The sequence below is a fragment of the Anas acuta genome, chromosome 14 (assembly GCF_963932015.1).
Source record: "Anas acuta chromosome 14, bAnaAcu1.1, whole genome shotgun sequence".
NCBI classification, from domain to species: Eukaryota; Metazoa; Chordata; class Aves; order Anseriformes; family Anatidae; genus Anas; species Anas acuta.
In genome coordinates, this window is record NC_088992.1 from 4068392 (window position 1) to 4093595 (window position 25204).

At 40.1% G+C, this 25204-nt stretch overlaps 1 long non-coding RNA gene across 1 annotated transcript in view; it reads left to right on the plus strand.

Annotated features, from left to right (window-relative positions):
- LOC137864176 (uncharacterized) overlaps nt 1-25204 on the plus strand; it is a 68060-nt gene that overhangs the window by 22586 nt on the left and 20270 nt on the right. The window contains exon 2 of the long non-coding RNA XR_011101356.1: nt 23023-23084. This is a non-coding gene — a long non-coding RNA (uncharacterized lncRNA). The remainder of the gene's footprint in view (nt 1-23022; nt 23085-25204) is intronic.

Genomic DNA, 25204 nt, shown 5'->3' on the forward strand with positions numbered 1-25204 from the left:
ATAATAGAATGTTTTTATTTAATTGTCTGTGGTGATGAGAGATCTGTGAGAGCTGTTATAGACATTATTAGTTCTTTACCAGGTAGAGATGGAATCTAATAATACCAATTACATGTATGAATTCCAATTTGATACACACTTCTCACTAGAACAACTTAGCAGGACTTCGCTCTTCCTTTAGCTGTATACCATCAGCTATAATGTGTTAACCAAGGAATCATTTACAGCAAATCAAAGTAAGTTATGCTACAAACTGCTGCAGCAGAGTGAAGCATTAGCAATGGTGTTCTAGCCGGGTAAATAAAGGATGGGTTAAAATGTTGGAGTGGGAGAACGCTATTTAAGATGTATTCAAAGCACTGTAACTCAAATGGATTTTTAACCATCTCATGATTACTTGCTAATAGCAAAGCTGTGCCCGTAAGTCATGGCTTGCTTTTCTCTGACAACACAGAGCTTAATTTTTTTTCCTCATTGAGTGGTGTGTGGTGGTTACCAGGTGGCTCTGTGCTGTTGCTAGTTCGTTCTTTTCGCTTAAAATAAAAATCAGTCTAATTTTCTGGACCTATGTAGTGTGGAACTGAAGCCTTAAGAATTCCACAGCCCTGTCTGTGAGGTGCAGGGTGGGATGTGAACCCTGCTGAGTGCCTGGCAGCTCTCGAGGGTCAGGTCCCACTCCTACAGCCTTGTTTCAGTGCAGATGACACCATTTTAGGCAAAGGCAGGCCAGTAATCATTACTCAGTTTGAAGGTGGAACTGAGCTGTCTTCAGACTGGGTTATTTCACCAGTTAAATACACCCAAATTCTGCAGGAATTGTCCTGCAGAATTGTCCCATGTAAATAAAACAGAATCTAATTTTCAGAACTGAACTGAAGTGTAATGGTTTGCCTTTCTATTACCCTTACAAGCACAGAGCACATTGTATTAGTTCAGGCTTGCTTTACAGGCTGAACATTTGAGCTCCTTATGAGCACACATTATTGAAACAAGCTTTGACAGTTGCTGAAGATTTTCAGTGGTAAAAATGCATTCTTAGTGATTTCAGCTTGTGCCAAGGCATGTCAGAACAGGAGGGCAAACTTTTGTATCTCATGTGTGATAACCTGAGCAGGAGGTGCTTTTCTCTGAAGAAACAAGTCAATTTACAGGAAGGTTCTGCAGGGAACTACAGGAACAGTTATTAATACTTGTGTTTACTATTATAACTCCCACAGAAGGGAAGGATGCCAGGAGTCTATTTGGCTGATTTTCTGGTACCTTCCAAATGAAAATAACTAAGTAAAACTCTTACCAAATTGATCAGCCATCTTCAAAACAACCTCAATTTCTCTCATTTCCCCCTTTAAAAATAATTCCTTTAATTTTTGGAGTTAAGCACTATGTGTATATATAAAATACATAGCAGTGTGTGTGCTGAAACTACCTCTTGTTATTTTCTCGTTGTACTAACATCCTTTTTTGGAGAGCTTGTATCCTTATCTGTTTCCTTATTTTTAGGTTAAGATTTCTGGGACAGTGATTTTTTTCATGGCATTGTGTTTTCCCATAATACAAGAGACAAGGTTCTAGTTCTTAGTGAAATATAAGAAACAATCATAACGGCATTGGAAGAACACTATTTTTTTCCTCATATCTTTGCCACTGTCTTGTGGAACTTGTATGGTCACCCACCCACCCAGAGGGTAAAAGGCTGCATGGTCTGATGTGGCATCACTGTCTGGGCATAGCTGAGCACTCCAGTATTACAAATGCCCTCTGGATCAGTGATCCGTGGATCAAAGCAGGATAAGTCTTCTGTAGAGAATGCCACTGGCATGAGTTTGAAGGAAAATGTACACAAATGGGTAATAAGCTGAGATATCTGTAAAGCTATCTAATGATCTGATTCTAAGTACTGCGGAGTCTTTTACATACTAATTGGTGTCAAATGAGATGATCTCCTTACGTCAGACCAGTGAATTTGTTTGAAATTCAATGGTGCCCTCTCAGCACCTTTCAGAAAATCTTGCAAACCACAAACAAGACCATTATTTAACCTAAATGGAAAGTTAATCAACTGAACTTGTGATTTTGTGCCATATACTTTGTGCTGTATAGGTAGCGAACTCTGGTTCATTTTGGAGAAAGAGGTCGTTCTAGTAATCAGCTCAGCTCCCACTGACACAACTGGGAATTTTGCTTTGAAGAGACTGCAAGAATTACATTAATATCCCATTACACTGCTGTCAAGGTATCCCTTCAAAACATTATTAGAAGGCTAGTTTATTTATTCTGATCCCAGAGTAATTGGTTGCTGTGTTGCTTGATCTTAATCAAAGGTCTGCAATCAGCTGCATGCATTAATGACATCTATATATCTGTGCAGAGTGGTAACTTTTTTATGTACAAGCAGGATAAGGACTGATTTGCAAGGCAGCTTCATTTCAGTGTTGTGACTTCACAGCTGGTGTCAGTGCTGTTTAAGCTGATGTTAGCAGTTCTCACCCCTCAACTTCCCAGGTGTTTCACAGATGTACCTGGTTGTAGGAGCTGGTCGTGTTCATCATACAAACTGCTCAGGTGTGCTGTCAGCTTGGGGAGGAAGGGTGGTCATGGTTCACGAGGGCTTAAACATACACTTGGGGTGCAGGCGGGTGTTACTCCTGCCATTGCAATGACACCTGTGTGAACAGAGCATCAGCATCTTCAAAGTCTCCTGCTTGGTGTGACAATAGGCGGGATTGTATGGAAGCAGAGCATAAACCTCTAAAACATAAATAAATAAATAAAGTATGGAAGTAGAGCGAGCTCCCTGTGATGAGGTGTTTCCCACTGGCAGCAGTCAGAGTATACAAACATGTATATCAGAACTGAATTGCAGAAAGATGCATGCTGTGGGGGTTTTATTGACTGGTTTTACAGGTGGAAGCAAAGCCCTCTGGGCTAGGATTCCAATGTGATTTGGATTAATTTGTCTTCTGTGCCTCAAAACTTTTGTCTATTTTGGGTGTTGCATGTAGGTACTCTCCAGTTACATTTCATTTACTCTGGCTTTTGGTGGGGTTGGTTAATGTCCACGTACTCCACAAGGAAGGACTGCTCCCCTGTAACCTTACTTCATTGGTTCCTAGGTGTTTTAATAGGATGACCCTTCACAGAACAAGTTTTTACAGAAACCAAAAACATTGCCAGTGAAATCTTTCTCAGTTATGAATTTTTGCTCCATAATGAACAGACTTCCTTTAGGTCTCAAATACTATTGGGTTACTGACAGTCCAAACTCCTAATCCACCTGTTGCCTAAGAAGAATTTTGCTCTAAGATAATGAATTTTCTTCAGTCACGTGCATTATTTAATGGAAATCAGTACAAAGTTTCAAAAATAGCTATCACAGATTAATTTTAATACTGCAGAGAGAAGTGGCAGATGTATTAATGTTCTTTCTGGCCTTGTAAGAGGCTAGGCTCTGTGCCTTTCTGTAGAAAGGAACATATCCAGGTGATCAAGATTTAACTCTGAAATGATGCTAGTGAACCATTACTATGACTGATTTGTACCTGGAAAAAGAAAGAGTATATGGAAAAATTTCCTTCAGGCAATACTGGAGTGTAGACTTGGTGTTTTGAACAGAAGTGTGTAAGCAATTAATACAGACATCCAAAAGATATAACATCTTTGCCATATTAGCACTAACAATTTTATTTTAGCAGCATGCAAAACTTAGAGCTAACAACAAATGAGTCACTGAAGCATTATGTCTTAGAACTAAAGATGCTCAAAATGTGTATTTTTCACTGAGGGGAAGCGGATAATGCAATAAAGATGTGTCACATTATCTATATTACCCTCACCACCTTTGTGAAATAAGAAATTGGCTGGGACAGAGAAGCTTGCATTTCTTACTCTTTCCATGATAAGATCCAGAGATTACTAGGTAAGTGAGAAGGGAAAGGAGATATTATAAACTTTGCAGGCACCTGATTCTGTGGATTTGACATCCAATTTGGTCTGAACTCAGGTATGAAACTATTGGTGCTAGCCTAGAAAAAGCATGAACATGGCATGAATATGTTCAGATCACTTTCCATGAAGTGCTCAGCAGTACTTCTCTTTTATGCTTCCCTTTCAAAGCTAAGTAACCCTGTTATTCCCCTAAAATCATAAGTTCATAGGTTCAGAAAGCAGAGACTGCTGGAGGAATGATGCAAGCCTTTATCCTAGTGAGGACTGCCTGTACAGTTTTGCAAGGTCAATAGAGTGCTTGGAGACTTCAGTGGCTGCTCTTTCACAGGGAGAGTTGTCACCAGCCATGCCTACATTTCCCTGAAGAGGTGGGTGTAATAAAGTGAATAGTTCTGCATTTGCACCTCTTTCTAGGTGTGATGGGGTATGAGGAGCTATCTCCTGTTATTTCATTTCAGTGCATCTTAATCTTACTTTTGTGAGCTTATAAAGTCAGTGACTTCTAAGCCTCCTCCTAGCTTGTTTTTTCTCCAGCTGACAATGTCCATCATCATAAAAGATAAAAATGTCAAACAATTTCAAGAGCAAACCACTCAGAAATACAGTTACATATTTTCTTCCCTCTAACAGAAGATTTCTAGCACTGCACATACAAAACACCACAGACTGCAAATCTGCAGTCTGGTTTTGGTGGTAAGAATGAACTTGAATGGTGGTATTTTGTTTTTGGTGAAATGAAATAAAAATGAGACACCTAAATGTCTAGCCTAGATTCTGTGCTCTGTGGCAGTATGCTGCAGAGAAATGCTACTCATTCCACTGGGATCCTCTTCAACATGGAAGGATCTCATTTGCAATGGTAGCGTTTGCACTGAAAGGTGTGCATTTTTGCTGGCTTGTTCCAGGCCAGAAACAGTACAGCTGGGGAACTTCTCTGGCTAAGAGAACACTACCTAACGTGAACTTGCCTGCATCAGAAAGAGAAAGGAAATGAGCCCAATGCTTTAAAATAAATAAATAAAAAAATTTGAAGTAACTGCCCTTTAAAGAATAGTGCAATAGAGCCTGGGAGAGCAATTCCTCTCTGCCAGGGCACAAAAATAAAAATGTATGCAATCTTGAGCAGTTATTTGAACTGAATTTTATTTTTTTTTAACTACACTGCTCAGGAATAAAGGGAGAAGCAACTGAGAAGACCTCAGGCCACTTTGACTGCTCAGTATCCCATGTTGGCCTTTTCTCAGAGGCTCATCTGCTCTCTGGTATCTGTTATTCTTAAATGAAATGTAATTCGCAGCTGAGCTTCTTCATGCCTTAGTGTATGCTTAAGGATACCAGCAATTCAGAAGGGAAAGCCTTTTTTTTTTTCCCCATGTTCAGGTGTTATCATTATACCTAGCTATTTTGCACTCTTTAACTTCTTTTAATTAGTAATGCTTGAAAAGGATGCTGGATCTGACTTTGGTGTGGAGTAGATTCTCTGACTTTAGCGAGAAAGCTCTGTAGTCTAACTCAAGAGTGGTATTGCTCATGTGCCTTTCCTGTAAGGTGCTTTATCGTTCCTTCTTCCATTCAGGTTGATGGATTTGCTGGGATTATCCCCTCCGGGCTAAGGGCTACAATTTCTTTGTACATGGAAAATTTAAAGGAAATAAATTAATTTGATTTGTTCAGGGACTACATACCATTTTTGTAAATGCATATGAAGTGTTAGATGTTTAATGCTAATTGTGTAGTTAAGTGCTGAGCTGCACAGAGATTTAACTCTATTACTGAAGGCCAGATGAGCCAGCAGATGCTCACAATTGGCTAAATGTTAATAACACAATACAGCCCTGCCTGTTCAGTTTTTATCTGGGTTTTGTTTATGGTTGCATTTTTACTATCTTTCTTCCACTAGAGGTTTCTTCCAGTAGACAAAGTTCCAAATCTCTCAAAACCAAACTTAAGATATAACCTTTAAAATCTTAAGTCATGTCTCCAAAAGTTGTTCCCCCTCTGACACAGTACAAGTGATAAGCACTTTTGTGGCTGGCATACTGGTCATACTGCAAACATCTCGGAAAAAGTAACTTAACTCTGGTACGCTTGGTGTTTGGGACTAGAAAAGCATTAGGGTATAAATTCTTTTCTTTCCAGTCCATAACAGCTATACTTTTGGGTGAATGTGATTGGTATTTTCAAGTAATTTTCCAAGTAATTTTCCAATAAAGGTTGGAAATTTTTGGCAAGAGTTCTCAAGCTAAGTAACCTCATACAGCCACAAAAGTGAGAAGACAGGATCATCTGACAGGTTGTGGGGAGACCCAGCTGAAGAGGGAAGGGGAACACCAGCCCTCACCAGGCTGCCTGCTGCTCAGAAGTGGAGGTGTTTGAATTGTAGGTGATCAAGTACAGCCATACTCACAGATGTGATTAAGAGGAAGAAAAGAATGGTTCAAAAACTGGTGTCTCTATCAGCTCCATTTGTTCTGTCTAAATTCTAGGAAATAGATGAATTCTAACTCTATTAAGAGAGAGCAGAGCCTATGTTATGACACCATCCCATGTCTTAGAGATGGTTTCTGCTACCCCCTACTTTCACTTCAAGGAGAAGAACAAAAGCAGCGTTTCCACAAATCTAAAAATTAAGAAAAATCCTACCCCAATGCAAGCTCCTGATCCTGTGCCATTACACAGAGCAAGAGCAATGGGTCAGAGGTTTCCCCTCCTGCCGAGGTTCCCCACAGCCAAAGAATGTGGGGTGGGAAGGTGGAGGGGTGTAACACAGAGGAAGCTGCAATAGGTACTATTCCTACAGGGATAAAGAGCTGATGCCAAATGTGACAGCATCATTCCCCCCCCATATGAGGAAGAGTAGCAGCTCAGCTCTGTTTTATGAAATTTTTCCTCTCTTCTTGTATGAGTAAAATGGGACCCAAAGATTTTCTAGTCAGACTTTTCCAAACCCATCTTCCACCATGTATATCCTGACCCTGAGGCTATGGAAAAGTGAATCAATTTTGACCCCATACAAATGAACTGGGGTTGTTGCTACCTGTTCTCTCAGCTTTATGCTGACTCTTCAGCTTGATGTATATCTTGGCCAGTGTTCATGAGCCTAAAATCTCATTCCTGGCAATCATGCTAATTATTCACTACTTTCCTCTCTGTGTGTATACATATTTCCAAATTCCTTAAATAAGATACCTCAGTGATGTGAATGGGAATAATGTAGGTAAATCCTATTTTACAGCAGACTTCTGAATATTTAAAATGAAAAAGTGTGAATCACTAATGATTTATAGCCGGATGTTTGCAAGTCACTCATGGATAAATATTCTGCCCAGTGATCACTAAGGAAACTTTTCACATGTGGAGAGATTAGAAGAGCTTTAGATTTAAGACCCACTGCTTTGCAGAACAAAACATGGAGCATTTAAAAAAGACAGCTTTTAATCATTGTTTGCTTTAGTTTCAGCCAAACCGAAAATTCCCACAAAAAAAGCAACATTCTTCTCCCTTTTGAAGAGATTACTTTTTAATACTAAGCTTTGCTAATAGAAAAGCTGGTGAATAAAATATCTGCAGCCCTTGCTTTACCTTGTGGACAGTGGTTCAGAGCAGTTCATCTGTGTAAGCTATTAATGAGGATTTTTTTCTTCAAGTTCCTCCTTTCTCCTTCTTTCTCCTTTCCTGGAGAGAGCTTATTCTCTCATGCTGAGCTCTATAAAGCAGGCCACAGTGCAGTTACAAATGAAAGATAAAAGCTGCAGTATTAACGACCCAGGAACTGCCTCAGTTGTGTGGCAGAACCTGGGTGCTGGCAGGCAGACCGTGACTTCAGCGACCTCTTGAGCAGTATCTGGGTTGGAGGCATGTGGGAGGGTGTTCCTTCGTTACGGAGCAGATCAGAAAGATATGAAATACTTCCCAGCAGCGGTTGTCTGCTCAAGGAAAAGGAGACAGTAAGAGCTGTCTGGCCTGGATCTTCTCTTTTAGAGGTTTTAATTGTGCTGAATTCGGTGTTCTGGAAAACCTCTAGGCGCCCTTCACTCTGCATTAAGCTTCTTGTCACTGCATTGTGACTTCCTTGATCTGCAGCCCTGTTATGATTTCAAGACATAACTCTGGGACTCTGCCAGCTGCCTGCCTAATGCCATCCTGACACAGAGCAGCTGAGACAATTCACCTGGGGGCAGAAATGTGCTGCTGCTCTCTGACCTTGGCATTGTCACAAAGCAGGGACAGAGGGGCTGGCTGGAAAGGGAGTGACATACTTGACCACTTCCTTAACTCTGCATCCGCTTGTCCCAAAAATTACTGTATTCGAGCAGGGATTGTTACTGGCAGAGAGGTGGAAGGGGGACTCACCGGTTTGCAGGCAGAGGTGGAGCAGCAGCCACCAGTGATCGGTGCAGTGCTGGGTAGGCTGAGTGCCAGCTCCCTGGTACTGCAGCACCTGGTCTGTGTTGGCCCAGCTGTGCCCTTCCTCTGCTGAGCCAGCACCATCCCTCGTGGGCTGAAGTCCTCAGCTTTGTACAACTGCACAGGAAGCCATTAAACCAGTCATTTAATGTGAGGTAGCACCTAAATCATGTTTTTTTTTGTTGTTTTTCTTTGGTCATGGGAAGGGTGGCAACCTCTTGCTCCTTGCAATGAAGCTGCATATGCTGCACAAGACTGAGCTGCTCTCACCACACTGTAGTTTTGGTGACTCAGCCTCTCCCTTGTCCTTAGGTACCCATGGTATTTCTTCATGGCTTTCTTCTTTCTCTGTAATAGAGAAGTGGACCACCTCCCTAGGAAAAAAATAACTCTTACACACTCCACCTGTGTAGCAGCAGCAGCGCTGTGGGAGATGTTATTTACATGAACTTCATGAATATTTATAGTAATATTTATAGCTTTGTTCAGCAGGAGGCTTGATCAAGTCAGTAGTATGTCTGGAGATATGTCTTCAGAATACTACTTTTAATGAGAATAATTTGCATTTAATAAAGGGCCTGAGACAGAAAGCTTCAATCCAGGTTTGAATGTTCTTGATATTTAGGGAAATACTTGGATGTGCGATAAAACTCCTAATCCATTTTTTCTAGCAGTGATAGAACAAAAGCAGGTTTCAGTCTAGTGAAACAAAATGACAGGAACAGTGTGAGAATATGCCAGAAAATAAGAGGAAATTTCCCTTTATCAATCTTACGGCATGAGTGCTGTATAAGAAGAGTTGGACCCCTGTCTTTTTTGGCAATTTTCCTTTGTCTGCCATAATCGCCCCAAATTACCAGGCTTTGTAGTTGCAGAGACCTAGAGGTCCTCTGAAACACTCTGTGTAGAGCAACTGTTCAGCCTCCTTTTCCTCCCTACTCATGCCCCAGCTTCACTGGGTATTTTGTGTGCATGGGAGTGTGTGGGGCTGGCTGGGAGAGCCCAGGGGAGCCAGGATGAAACCCCAGAAGTGCCCTGGTTAGTGGTCATGACAGAGCACAGGGGGTATCTGCTGATTCCTTGAACTTCTACCAGAAAATAATACCAGCAATAATCCCCCACTTTATACCTGCTATCAAATCTTCAGCAGACTGGCTTGCTATTTGGTGTTAAGCTTGCTCAGGAGAGTTGAAATCAGTCTTTCTCCAGGCTGAAGTGGCTGGGGAGAAATCAGTGTTTAAGTTTCTCCTGTCCTTCATGGTATGGCTTCATTGAGATAATATTTAGAACAAGGTGGGTTCGGGACCAGCCCTTCAAAGCGATCCCTCTGCCACCACAAAAAGCTCAGTATTATCTTGGCTCTAACTATTTATAGGTCCAAGACTCTCCACGAAAATTTGAAAGGCTGAGGAGTTAAGAGATGCAGAGTGACTTGAGCTGAAGATGGTGAACAGAAATAGCCCCAGGATAAAGCACATAAACTTCTTTTATTCTGACCTCAGAGTAATTGGGGGGGGGGGGGGGGGGGGAGGTGAGGGGGGTATATTCTTTCTGATTCTCTTGTGTTAGTAAAGGCATAGGGATGTTATTTCTATTTATATTCACCACTGTTTCTTGTTGTTATTGTAACCTTATGGTTTGTTTTACCAAAAAAAAAAAAAAAAAAAACTTTTTTGAAGTGTGAATACTCTAATGGCAGCAGTACCCTACCTGTGCAGCTGGTATGGACAGGCTGTGTCTACAATGGGATCTTTCTGATGTTTGCTATTGCTTGGGAGCATCAAGTCAGGACTGCTGTAAGTGATACTGTGGATGAATTAATAATCCATGTGCTATAAGCAACACCAGATTTCTGCGTGTCCTGAATAACTTGTCATGCATGAGATTCCTGTGCATTGTTTGAATTTTGTATGCTGTATTTCTTGAAGCAACCTGTTGGAACTGAAAATGCCTAGGTTCCCATCTCTTTCTTTGGGTTTGACTGTCTTATTTAATTTCTGAGTTTTTTCTGATAATGCTCGCTGCTAAGCCCTTGTCATACCATGCTTTATGGCATGTGTATATTATTATTAGATGGTACGAGCCATAAACATTTGGATCTGCAGTTACTTCCAGGCATTCACAGATGGTTGGTGAGATGCCATCTCCTAGCACAAATATTACAATAATTTCACTAAACATTTACAGCTAAATTCAGTGTGTATTCATGGGATTTTTTTCATGTTTTCAAAAGGGGGAAAAAAAAAAGAATGTAAGGATTATATTATGCAGATTAGAATGAAGTTTTAATGAATAATTACAATTTCTTTTGGATAGGCATTTTCTTTTGGATTTCTTGTTTGTATGTTTTGCAATAGTTTCAAAAAAGGTACAACAAATATTAAAACAAATATTAAACAAAGGGTTCAATGAGGTCTGACCTTGCCTAAAAGAAGGCATAAATAGAGGACCTGCATATGTAGATGCATGCAAACTACAGAAAACTTGACCCAGAATGATTTGGAGCCTGAGCAGGGTTTATGCAAACAATATGACTCATTTACATCCCCACTTCAGTGCTTCTTCACTTTCTCCAGAAGATGATATTGTGTCCCAAGTCATTAATCTCACCACACACTGTATACTATTGAGCTCAAGATAGTTAATATATTTGGCGGTCTCGCTTGTTGTTTTTATGCGTATCTTGAATATTTACACAGCAGCTATGTGTACAGTTCTTGTAACATGCCAGGACAGCTTCCCGTTAGTGTCAAGAATCAATTTTCTGCCTCTATGGAAGATTTGAAAAGAAAGAAGGATTTAAAAGTTCATACCAAAAAATTATTCACAACTTCTTCCTGCCTTGTATCCAAACATACCCTCCAGATATTATGTGCACTTGTTTATGTACTTAGTAATATATCTTCATTCTTTGGTCAGTTTGTTTTGAAGTTTGGGGACTAATCTTTAGATATATTTGCGTAAAAGCCAAATGATAATTTTAATTACACTCTGAAGGATAACTGCAAGGACTCCTTGACCTCATGCAAAATTGATAAGCAAAAATGAGCTATCTACATGAACAGAAGTTTTGTGATAACTATGATGGTATAAAAAACCCTGTTTATATCAAGAGGAAAAGACTAAAAGCAAGTCATAATTGTGTGCACTCTCAAGGCTTGACAAATATCAATTTAAGGCACCAGAAAATCTATGTATTTGATTTTGAAAAAATATATATATTCAATTATGACAAGGCATTTAGATATAAGTGAAAATTAAGATTTAAACTGTGAAAAACATATTGATAAAGCCAGATTTTCACTGCTGCATATTGCAATTCTGTTGTCCATAACAGGTTGTTTAAAACCTGAAGTGGTTTCAGGAAAGAGCTGCAAGATCAGTTCATTAAAGAAAAACCTTTAAAAATGCTCCTTCCATTCAGGATAGCAAGATGAGAGAAGATGTGATTACCAGTCAGTTATTTCTCCACAGGTGTTCTTTAATCTAGGAAAGCAGGATGAGAAGAGCCAGTGACTGGAACCTGAAACCAAACAAACTCAATTTAGAAATGTGATGGATGTTTCTATCAGTGTGCATGATTAGCTGCTGGAACAACGTGCTGAGGATAGTAATACACTTCTTTATCAGGGTCTTGTCATCAAGACTGGAGTCTTCCTGAAGTCTGTGACTTAATAAAAACACAAGTTAACCAGTCAAACACCAGTTGGTGAAATATACTGGATTATGATATAAGGTACTTAAATGAGGAAATCAGATAGCCCTGAGTAATACGAATTGATCAGAAGGCTCTACCAGCACCTGGGCCCTGGTGAGCTTTCAGGGAGCAGAGCAGGAGCTAGTGTATCTACTCCATGTGACTCTTCCTGATGGAGAGTCACCAGAAATAGTGCTCACAGTCCTTACCTCGAGATCTTGAGATACTGCTTTGAACAGGGGCTAAGGAATATTTAAGACTAAAGATAAATTGTTTAACGCTCATTTTGGCAAGTGAAGCCTAAAGATAACATTGTAAATGGAGATAGGTACAGTTTATTTTACTCAGCCAACTCCATGAACTAAAAATATTACATGTCTATCATATCATTTATTCATCATCAATTAAAAAAACAAAACACAGTACCATTTACTAACACAAATTATTATTAAAGTTATTGGGCTGCTCAAATGCATGTAGAAAGAGAAAATATTGCAGGCTATTCTATCATAAGCACTGCTTTGCTTGGTTATGTTTCTTAACCTCTTGCATATGTCACGGACTATAATTCTCTTCTATATTAAGAAGAAAATGTGATAAGGCAGGCTGGAATTTCTGTATATTACACATTTTAATTTCGACGTGACATAGTTTTTACTGCAGAATGCTATGCAAATATGTTGCAAAACTAGAAAAAACATTAGAACTAAGAGTTTTATTAGTATGATTTTTTTTCCAATTAAAACTGTACCTGGAGCTATTTTATATTAGAATTCAGATGCAAAGAACCCAGCTTATAATGCAGAACAGCTTGCAATTACATTTTGTTGGAGATGCTTTGCCATAGAAAAAATATTTTTGATTTAAAGACAAATCTTAAACTATAATAACAGTGGTGGAAAAAAATAAATCAGGAAGACTTTTTTCCACATTGGTTCAATTCACAAAACTGAATCCAAATTCATTGCCCAAAGATTTGAAAAAGAGTTCATGTTGGCTTTGTATCATTTATGTTTACATGTTCCCCACTGAGTGTGTCTGGCTGCTGTTTTTAATGTTTTGCAGTGCAGTTTGTGTGCTTCCTATGCAGTGATGTGTTTTGTCTTCTCAAGACTACGAGGTTGTAGATTTGCATTATATCAGAATTGATTATTATTTTGGTAGTCAGACATCTTTAAAAGACAATTAAGAATTTAATTGCTTTAAATGCTAAATATTTATGGAATCCTAGCCCTAACACTGTTTTAAAATACTTAGGTTACTTTGTTACTTCTGCATATTTTTATTTTCCAAGGCACAGAGCAATCTTGTGTGTACGTAGGTATGTGCGGTGTGGCACTACACACGCACAGGCTCTGCTTAATTTGGTTCCTGTCAGTCTTTCAGTCCAAGTGCCTCTCAAAGTGAAGGGAAATGAGCCTTCACAAATCAGTTTTGAAGGATAAGTATGCTGTGCAGGGGGTTATAAAGACTTGAATGTGTCTGGGAGAAGCAAATGGTGACATACTAATGAGTTACTAATCACACTATTTTGATGTCTGTAATTGTCATCAGTAGCTTTGCAAAGTGTTGTTGTTACTTTAAACATTGGCCCATGAATCTACAAATAAATATTGTTCCTTATTCTGATCTTGGAAACACCAGTGTGTGTCAGAAGCAACTCCAGTCAGGTCAGCAGTGTTAGCCCAGATTGCATGAATGCTAAGAAAAACCTGTCCTACTGAGGAAAGGGTGCAGAGAAGCTCAGGGCTCTCACTAGCAGAGTGGGTGCCTTGTATTTTAATTACCCTTCTTTGTGACCTCTGTGTATCGGGCTACATATGCCAGAAATTGAGGAACATTAGAAGGTGTCTGAAAATGAGAGAAGCAAAGACGTGGAGAGATTTGGGTGAACGTTTCCTTTGATTCTTAACGCAGAGGACTCAATGCAAATAGATATTTTTATAATCAAGGCTCAAAGGTGACAAAGAGCAAACTGCAGTCAAAATGGAATCATTTCACTGGTGACACATCCATATAAAACTTTGAAATGCTGCTTAACTTTTATAGGAAACTGTAAATCAGACCAGAATTACTTGAAAAGATCAAGAGACTTAGAAAATGTTTTAGCTAAATGTAGCTGAGTTTTGTGATTTTATGCATCTAGACATAAAAACAAGCAATGTGATGGAGTTATTTAGGATCTCCTTTAAGGAGAATAGTGCACTTACCAAAAAGAAAAGTCTGAATATATTGTAGTAAACCCTCCCGTGAATTCCCTATTAAAAGATGGGTGGATGGGCAGAATTTTTTATTACTGTCTCCTGTAGATGTAGCTATAAGGTTCACCAAGGTGAATGCATGCTAATATGAGTAATCCTAAGGGTTTCAATTTGTAGGCATTCCTCATGGGAATAAAAGAAAATACAGCATTTTCATGAAAAGCATATTTATCATGATCTTTTTTAATTGCATTTGCAGTGCTTTTAAGTGCACTGTGTACTTTGCATCGTTTCTGCTTTCTGGAATAATACGATGCCTAACCTAATGAACTAATTGCCCATTTGTAGCTCAAGAATACATGAGCCATTCTGATGTCAAAAGGTAGGGGGTCTAGGATCATGCCCTGTAATCTAAACGTGCTTTAATGTTTCCTGACTGCTTTTTGTACTTTCTATGACAAAGGAAAGAGGGACTGTTTTACCGTGTATTTATTGTGTTGGTAGAAAGGTTTACCATAAGAAAATGCATCTTACTGCTCACAGGTAAAGCAGCAGATGTTGTTACTAAACTATGTACTAAATCCCTATAGCAAAGCCCTGATTTAACCTTTAATGCAGACAATTTCTCATCATCATCCTGATTTGGTGCAAAGGAATATTTCCTTTGCTGCCTGCTGTCCTATTTAAACTACTCCAAAGGCTTGCAAACCAAGTGGCAGCCAGAGCTGAAAATCTGAGATGTGTCCTTTACAATCTGGCAATGTACCTTCTCAGGTTTTAAAAATCTTGAACTGAAATCAATTTTAAGTGCTGAAACGTTTTGTGAATTGATATGTAGCAGTGGTGTGCTGCCTGGTAAAGAATACAGACAGGAGAAAAGGTTCTCCTGACAGAAAATATTTTTGACTGTACCACAGAAAAAAACTATACAGACCTTGACTATAATTTATAATGTGTTTGCTACAAGACCTAGAGACATCAGAAGATTGAAGTTTGTCAGGATGATTCAAAATGAAGGACTCCTACTGTGTTTCTTTAACCAACATGTTCCAGTTGGGAAAAGATACGCTGAACACTTCAAAGAACTAAAATGAGATTTTATTTCACTGACTGTGGGCTATGTGTATCACAAACAGAACAATCACCACTGGAGTGTTTATACCAGCTGTACCTACTCACTTTTTTCTAGGCTCATTTATGCCAAGAACTCTCCCCTTAGTCCAGAGCCCAGGGTCCCCTCCTGCCCAGCCAGGGGCCAGGAGCACAGCTCACAGTGCAGCTTTGCATCTGGGACAAAGAAATGTGAAGGGCAGCTCAGTAAGAAATGCTCATCACTCTGACAGTATCATTGACAGCCATTTCATGCCCATATTCCCATTTAATAGATAAAGAAAACTTTCTAGGAAAGAAATGACTTGATCAGAAAAATTTATCTGACTGAGGGCAAAACCAGGATGGAAGCCAGCCATCTACATGTTTGCTTGCTCTCCAACCTTTGTTAACGCAAACAAAGGCAGTGGTGCCCCCAGCTGCAGAGTTTGGAATCTCACCTGATTTGCTTCCATCAGGAGCAATGTGTCCTTTGGACAGTTTCTTACCTGTTACAGTAGCTTGTAAAGTAGTTGAGAGTGGCCCTAAATAGTGACAACCATTAGGGATAAACAATCATTAGAGATAACATCCTCAGGTACCAAAAGCACTGGGTCAAGGGCCCATAACGACCTGCCATGTTGAGGTTTGATGTCCGGTTTGGAGCTGAGCTACAAGCAATGGGTAGGGAAGCAGCAGAAAGCTGCACAGCCTGTAGCACAGGGGCCCATAAGGTCGTGCTTTAGTTTAATGAGTTAACTGAGTGCAATTTTTTTGTAGTAGGGAATGATGGTGGCTTTACAGGAAGCTAATCAAATAACCAGCACGTGCATTTTATGGAAATAACAGATTTGTTTTATTGATGTGATTCAGGAAACTGAATCAACTGTTGAAATGCTGATGGCAGTCATTATTGACTTTGGCAGTAACTTGCTGGGATGCAAAATTTTGCTCTGTAGGAAGTAAATTAAAATCCATGAATGGAATTAATTTAATTTCTGCTACTTGACCAGTAGGCTTTATTTTCCATCAAAATGTGACACTACAGTGTACTTAGAGGTCATTGTCACAGTAACTTGGAGGAGGAGGGTCAGGGGAGTAGTTAGTGAGTAGGGACTTGAGTGGAGATGTAGGAATTAATTTCAATGCAGACTCAGGATGACGCTTCAGGAGATGTCTGAATTTAAGTACTTATACCACAAGTCAATTCCTGCTTATGGGAACTTCTGCTGAGGCATGAAATTCCCTCATATTGAAACAAAGTGTATGAGCTACAGTAAATACAGTTCTGGTTATGGAAAGCATTTCACGGCTGAGCAGAGCTAAGCACTGACATCCCCTGGCTAGTGAGTTGCAGATTCACTTCCACTATTTGCATCTTCCTGAGCCCCTGCAAGGGGTGGTGCAGGATCAGCTTATCCCGAATTGACATGGGGGACTGGACAAGGTGTTTCTGCAGTGCTTTACATCCCTTATTTTCTGTGATTTTTATGATGAACTTGGGTTTTTGAAGGAAAACCTGATATTTCATCCTGTTGGAGACTGTCATCCATATCCCAGGGCACTGCTGAAACATGGGGTCAAGTTTGACACGTTTCTTAGTGTGTGCTGCCAATGCATTTGCTGAAGCAGACGGTGATTCTCCTTGTGGAAATCCAGTACAATTAGTTTTGTGCTAACTTCCTTCCCCTTGTTCTTCACATGCCTCTCTGTTTTCTTTCAATACTCTGGCAGTTCTCCAGACTAAAAGTCTGATGGAAGAACAAGAATGTGTTACGAGCATCTGCAAGGTTTCTCATCTTGCTTCCTTGTTCTCTGCATAGTCACCCTCACATGAGCAATGTACAACTGCTCATCTGTTTTGGGCAATGAGCAAATGATCTCCTGTCACAAAAAGCAGATGCTATTCAAAGCTTCTGAGCATTAGAGTAACTAATGAACGGAGCTGTAAGCACCTCTTCAGACACCTCTGAGCACGCCACAGGAGAGAAGTCTGCGCTATCACTGTGACTTTCTGGCACAGAGGGAAATTGAGCCATTTGAGATGTCACCTATCACATGAGGAGCAGGGAACATGCTTTTGTTTCTCAGGAATTAAAACATCCTTTGGAATCTGAAATCAGCTGTGAAACTTGACTGCTTAATGCCATCGGACCTGGTAAGTACTAAACCTGGTTTACAAGATCTCTTTGCATTAAGATCAATATAAAGTAGTAACGAATAAACCAAGTCATTGTGCTCCCTGGGAAAAGGAATTATTTTACTTTCTGGGCACTGCTCTTCTTTTTCTGGTGTCTATTATCCCAGTTCATATTCCCTGATAAATGAGAGTTTGAGTAATAACTTAGGGGTCCTGAGAACAGTGACTTGCTATTCCCTTCTTCCACGCAGGAAGGGGCAGCCATTGTAAGTGACTTGCAGGTAGCAAAATGCAGAAATGCCCAGCTCTGCAGTGCCTCTCTCCAAAGGAGATGCACAGATAAGAACACCCTATCCCACTGCAACTCTGCAGGCACACATCTCACATTGCCCAGGGAGTTTATACCTGAGGTAAGCAGGATTCCATGCCTGCTAGCAGCAAAACTCCTTGTAAAGGGGAACATTTTTTCATTCTAACTCACTTCTTGCCTGGGTGCATTCTGAAACTGCATCAGTTGGCTCTGGCTGAGCACATGAGCAGTGCTAGGAGCAGCCTTCCCCAGCAGCCCTCAGGCAGAGGAGAGCCCCTGCCTGATTGCTCCATTTTGAAAGCCTATAATTTCTTTTCTGAAGTTCAGAAGTGGATGCTCCCTTCCTCTAATGATGATAGATGTCACAGTTTTGCCAACAAGACAGCCCTGGGCAATTGGAGTAGGAGGAAAGACGGTGCTGAGGAACTTTCCATCAAGGGGAGATATTGATTGCTTTATAGGAAGGCTGCAGCACTGTGCCTGGCTCACCCAGGCAGAGCAAGCCTTTTCTTAGCAGAATTTACCCAAAGCTCCAACATAAATTCCTTCTCTCCTTAGGTAACAGAGACATTACCTGTCAAAAAAATAAAAAAAATAAAAAAAAAAAAAATCACCCAATCCTGAGGAGTGAATTTTCTAATATGTAATAAAACTCCAGTACTGACTGCATTTTGTCACAGAATTTGGGTGCTTGAAAAAGTCTCATTTGGGTTTTCTGATATTCAAGTGTTGTGTTTCTGCCACACTCTTTCTCCAGTGGAGGTGTTAACAAGTCTCTTCTCTTCTTGGCTGTCCGTTTTCGCAAAACTTGCAGAAACTTGTTATCTCTGGGATAGCAACATCTTTGTCACACATGATTCATTTGATGAAGAAGAAAGAGTATAACAGTTACAAAGCATAAAATAGTGAGCTGTGGATGTGATTTCATTTTGTGTTTAGACAGTATTTTACAAACTCTCATACATACTCCTGGCTAACTAATGCCAGCAACAACAAAAATGGGTCCAAGTAGCACAATAGTAGAATTTATAGAGTGATTTCTCTAAGAATATGGATTTACTTTTATTGAGAAGAGAGCCTAGTCTTCTATTAAGAAACAATAGGTAGTGACATAAAGATTAATTATAGGCTTTAGGTCTCATTCTTCTCAATTATAAGGAAAAAATAAGTAGCAACTTTTTATTTTTTACCTTTTCCTTCCTTGGTCCTTATCTCCATTAAATATTCTTCCAAACCTGGGTAGTTTTACACTTCCTGCTTTACAACACGCACCTAGACTTGTCCTCAGAATTTGCTAAAGAACGTGACACGTCAAGAGGCATTTCTGAAAGTAGTTTGGTACTCAAACCTTGAATGAACTTCACAAATCTTGGAGAGGAAGCAAAAGCTCTTGAAGTAAAAGAAAAACATAAAAACGGGGAATTTTTGATTTAATATTCACACTATAAAATAACGATATTACAACCAGTCTGCCTAGAACCTCATGTCTAACTTTCTGAAACTGAAGCCAAGTCTGGGTAAAGATTATGCTTTTAGATTCTTAACCTCTTCTGTGCAGTATTCCATGTTTTCACTTTAATAGAGACTATTTCATGGAGCTAAGAACAGCTTGTCTTTCACAGATTTTCAGTGCAAAGTGTTACAGCTAATATCAGGTTATAATGTTAATATTTTGTTCTGATGCTGTTTTTAAACCTAAAATTCATCTTAATGTCACGTCCCCACAGTGTGGCTTATGCATAATTTGTTTGCTCTTTTGTGGTGTGGCTGACATTAATAGCAGAGAGCCATCCATCCTAAGAAGGAGGGAAATAATTGCAAGCAAGCAAAAGCAAATACTAATGACAATCCAGTAAGCCTGAGAAATCCCACGAGGATTAAAAAAAATAATAATAATAAAATAAAAAAAATTAAAGGGTACCTCAAAGCTACAATGAAAAAAAAAAATAATAATTGTGTATAATCAGGCTTAGAGATGGGATACAAATAGCTTTGCTGTCTGTTTTTCAAGAAATTCAAGGAAAGTTTCATCTATAAATTTCACCTGTTGCAAACTCTATTATATCTGCAAAGATAGCTATATCTAAATGTAGCACTGTTAGCTAAATTACTGCAGAAATAAAGTAGGTTGCAAACTTCCAGGCTTGGTGGATCCTGAGGGCTGTGTATGTGCATACCAGGGCAGTACTCTCAGAGACTTGCAGGAAGCCAGTCCTGAATTGTTCAAGGTATTGTTGGAAAATAAAATCATTGTTGATGCCTATATAGATGTGTGTGTGTGTGTATGTATTTTTTCCCCCACATGGAGTTTTGCTTAACTTTAGCAAATGCAGTAACTAGGAAGTTCCTTTATCACACAGCTCCCTACCTCCTATGTGGTTCTGTCCCAGGATGCTTTGGAGAACACCGAGGGTGACAAATGTTAGCAGCTGATCCTGTCCCTGTCTCAGCAACCAGCAGCAAAGGGAACTTCAGAGTTCCTCTGTGCTACAGAAATTGCTGTCTCCAAACTGTTCCTGTTTAAGTTAAAAGCCTTTTAGCCCTGGGCTCCCCGCTGATTGCATTGTGCTGCTGTAACAGTGCAGTCTCTGAGATGAATAAAAAAGGTCCCAAATCACTTCTGGCTTCATACATCAGAAGTTGAGACCCTGGGTACTATATATCTTCTCTGGACCTGAAACTGAAATGGCTTTATTTACCAAATAGGAAGTCTTACATGGAAAATCACAGAGCATATTTTGTTACTGTGCAGTTTAGAGAAGACATACTGCAATATAGCCTACTCCTGGGAGAGGAGAAAAATGAAAAAAAAAAAAAGGGGGGGGGGGGAGAAAATGAAATCAGGTTTGATGTCTAATAATTGTGGGACCAGCATTTCCATATTCGTTGGAAGAGGTAACAATTAGCCAAAGTATCTCACTATTTTGTCACTGCCCTATCCAAGCCTGAGAGGGGAATAACAATCCTGTCCAAAAATTGAAGGAGTCACTGTCTAGCACTATCAATGTGTGTCAAAAATGCCAAGATTAAACAAAAAGTGATTCAGGGATGCTCTGCCAGGAACTGACTTATCCAGGGTCAGCAACCAGTTGAAACTTTAGACTTGAGAATAGTTGTGGAAAATAAAATTGTTGTCAAAGCTCTCTATATATTCATGGGATTTTTTTTCTAACTGTACTACTTTGATAGGTATTTAAAGTTTTTTGTTGTTGTTTCTACCTATACAGAAATTTTTACATAACAAGGATTTCCTGTATGAAGGTGAGGTCAGATGACAGGGTAGCTGCGTCTCAGGTGCAGTTGGTGCACACGCGTGATTTTTGCATCTCACCTAATTCCTTCATAAAGGTAAATAGGGAAAATTTTAGCTGGATATCTTATTTGTGACAAGGAATTAACCTGCCAAACACGTATCCAGCACTTGTAAGGGCCATCTTGATTTCATTCAGTCTCTGCAGTTATATGCACTGACCACTGCAATTAAGATCAAAATGTGATTGTTGGTCATTAAGTGTAAGATTTTCCCTTGTAAAGATGTAAAGGGTGCTGGTCAGGCACTGCCTGGGTAATCAACATGCGGCTTTGTGTAAATGAGCATGGAAGAAAACCACTGTATATGCCAAGAGTTTTCAAGAAACCCCAAGGAATTATTTAATGCATTATTAAAAATCATCTCACTCAGGAGAATATTAATTGTGGATAGTGCTGAAGTTGAATTTTGAATGAGTAGAGGGAAGCAGAGTAGTTGTGGTTATAACAGAATTTCTTACAATTTTTTTTCACAAACTTCAAAGTAATTTAAATAATTAGGTAAAAGTCTGTCCTTTCTTCCAGATAGCAGCATTATCTAGTTGCATCAGTTTCTGTGTAAACTGCCCACAATTCATTGATTGAAACATTACAATTTTTTTCAGATTAATGGGAATTCATCAATTCAATTGATTCTTAATCAACTGAAATCTATGTGTGACCTATTTGCCTGTGTGTATTTTCAGATACAAATAATTAATGTGCCTCCACATTTTTTTCCCATAAGATAATTTGCAGTCGTTATGATTGGAATATGATCAGTAGCTCTGTATTTCTCCTCTTTAAGGAATTTATCCTTGGTCTCCCTGGCAGAAAAGGAGGGTGTGGGAAGTTCTTGTCTGCAGAAAAAAGCTGCAAAAGTTGTGTGGTTTAGGGGCAATTAGCTATGCAGCATCTTATCCTGGGGTAATTAGTGTGCTTTAGAATATATAAGCTCACTGAGTGAATTGGGTATTTGGAGAGAAGCAGAAATCCCATCGCAGCATCCTGCCCTGATGTAAGGGCTGGGGCTGGTCCATGGTGCTAGGTCTCTGAAGGTGCAGACATCAGACCCAGGGAGGGTCACCCCAAGGCTGTCAGTGCCATGTCTGACCACTGTGTGTGTTGTCTTGTTCAGGCACCGTGGGGCCTTGCTGCAGGAGCGAAGGGCAGAGGCTGCCTGTTCTGCTTCCCCAGTGACTGCTGTGCCCCAGAAGGCTGCTAGCTTTAAGATCCCAGTCACCGGGACACTGTTAATAGCTGGGTGCATGACTTAGCTCCTCCAGGGCTCATCTAGTCTTCTGCCTGTTATTGAGTCAGTACAAGACAGCCCTTTTTGCTTTCTCTCAAATTTCTGTTTTCAAAGCACCCTGAGGACCTTCCCAGGTGCCCCCCCAGCACACAGCAAGGGCACAGTCATTCTCCCCAGAGCTCTGCAACCAGATGCAGACAGGGGATGGGTCCAAGCAGAGCATGGTTAAACATGAAATAGTGAACAGCAGTGTGGTTGTGCTTTTTAAATTCATCTCTGCTCAGGAAATGCTCAGACCTCATGCATGATATTGGTGAGTACAGGGAACTTAAATATGGTAAAACTAGGAATTTGAGTAGTAAACTGAATCTCATCTGGAAGGGAAGCACAGCATTTCCCAGTGCTTCTTATGTCCAGCACCAAATGGAAGTAAGCAGTGACAAATTCCTTGTGGTTTCATGCTTCAGGCACTAGAAGACTAGTTTGGTGGTTAGATATATACTGACATGCCAGCTCCTGCTGTAATTACTCTTTTCTATCATGTGTATATGAAGGCCTCATATAATTTGGATAAATTGCTGTCCTGCTCAAAACACAGAAACAGCCTGGGAGTATCAGTGGGAAACATCACTTAAACACCCCCGTTATTTTTACTGGCTCATGAATTTTCCATCTTCCAGCATTCCCATACAGTACACGTTCCTGGCCAATGGCTGTGGGTTGGACCTGTGCAAATCAAGAGGCTTTCATGCCAGGTAAACTAGAGTTTGATTTTTTTATATCACTATTCCTTTTGCAATTTATTTCTCTCGCCTGCCATCAGGAGAGATTCGTGCTGCTGATCCTTCCTGTCTGTGCGAAGTGCTGGTGCCCTCTAGTGCTCTCTGCCTGCCGACACCGCACCTGAATTTAGGGATTTGCCTGGAAGCAGCTCCCCCTGGCTAAATCCCACAGGCTAGAAGCACAGGAATCATGACAAGAAATAAGTCCTTACTAGTTAATAAAAATTTAGTAAAACTTAGTACCTCTGAATTCTTTTTTTTTTTTTTTTTTTTTTTTTTTTTTTCCCTTTGGAAATAATAATAATAAAATCCCTAATCTCTCAAATACCCATGTCTTTTTACCTGATGTATGGTCATTATGACATGGCTAGGGTTCCTGTGGTCACTAATAAAACCCCTGTACTGAGATACATGTGCCTCAGCAGCTCTTCTTATTCATGGGATCAATGTGAGTGCAAACCCTACAGATGCGAGCCTTAACACAGTCGTGCCAGGCTATGCTCTCTTTGTACACATTGCCACAGGTCATAGAGAAACCTGTAGGATGTGGTCTGGTTAGGAACCAGCTGGTTTTAAGAAATGTCCTTTAGCTCTCCTACAAGCTTGAAGCCCTACCACAGCTGCTAGAATCCTTTTTGTAGAGTGTTAAAGCCAGCTGGAGAACTCTATTTGGGGGCAAAATTATTTATTATCTGATTAAGGTAATTCTGTGCTGCTGTAAAAAAGCGACAGTGTCTTGCCATATTCTTTTGGATATTTCCATTATCCCTGCGATTTTTGCACAATATATTTTTATCTCGCTGCAGTATATTTTTAGCCCCGTTTCCATTTGCAAATGACACATAGTACGATAGCTGTCATTGCAAGAACACCCGTGTCTGGCTTTTAGCTAATCATGTGCTGTCCCCTCTCACATCAGCATTTAACGTCTCTGTGTAATACCTGGAGCTAAAAATAATCCCCCTCCTCCCTGCAATGTGAAAGCTGCTTACTGCAGAAACATCAGCACACCTTAACTTTTGTGTTTGCTAGCTGTAGTGCTATGTGTCAGGTCTGTCACCAGTATCTCATCCCACAAGGGGCTCCCCAGCATTAATCAGGAGACTGCATGTGCTCACCAGGATACAAGCTGCTGACTGTGACTGATGTTTTGTTTCTACAGCCCTGAGAAATCCCAGCTTCCTATCTGTTTAGGATTTACATGGTGATTGTTATTTAGTTCCTTAAAAACTCAGGTAGCTGATTCAGAAGCAATTGCTGGAGAAAAAAAGATGCAGTTTTTATAGGGAAAATGAGTGTTTATGCGTAGTGTAAGTCTTTTGGGGGATAACATTTGCAATAAAACCTATAGAAAAAGAGATGTGCTGTGTTACATTAAAGCACCAGTCACAGAAGAGGAAATATTGTTGGTTAGACCTAAGCTAAACTGGTTTTTCCTTTGGTCCAGTCAGTGCTGGGAATACCTTTAATACATTTGCATTTGCGTAGATTTCTGACTATGAGATGAAGCTGAGTATTTATACAGCACTGAAAATCCCAGAAGCATACATGGCTGTAAAACCGTCCCATTACTGAATTTAGTTTTCTTCCCTAAGGTTTCTTAGAATTTTAGTGTTGTCTCAGACAAGGCTGGGCTTCGGGGGTGTTGAAAGCACACCCTGGGACTGCCTGATCTCTCCTCCTTTGCAGAAGAGGGATTGTGTTTGTCCTTCTAAAGCAAAATCAACTGCATGAAATCTCTATAATCTGTAATTTTGTCCAGCAATAACACTTGCTTGTATTGTGAGCAAATAGATCATAGATTTTTGCCACTTCATTTGTTCTTGACAAAGAACAACTGTTCCGTGGGAATGGTAATCTGTGCTTTTCCACAAAACTTCAGGAAATAAGGATCTGAACAGATTACCAGCACAGATCGCTGCCTCTGCCAACATGTGAGCCTCAAGCTAACTGCTTGTCAGCATCCTCAGGAGCCGAGGCTGTCCCCTCCTCAGCTCCCAGGCACAGTGTGTCTCCACCAGTACCCATGCAGAGCAGGCAATTAGCTCTCCGTCTGAGGCAGGACATTCAGACAGATCCAAGTAATGCTGGAG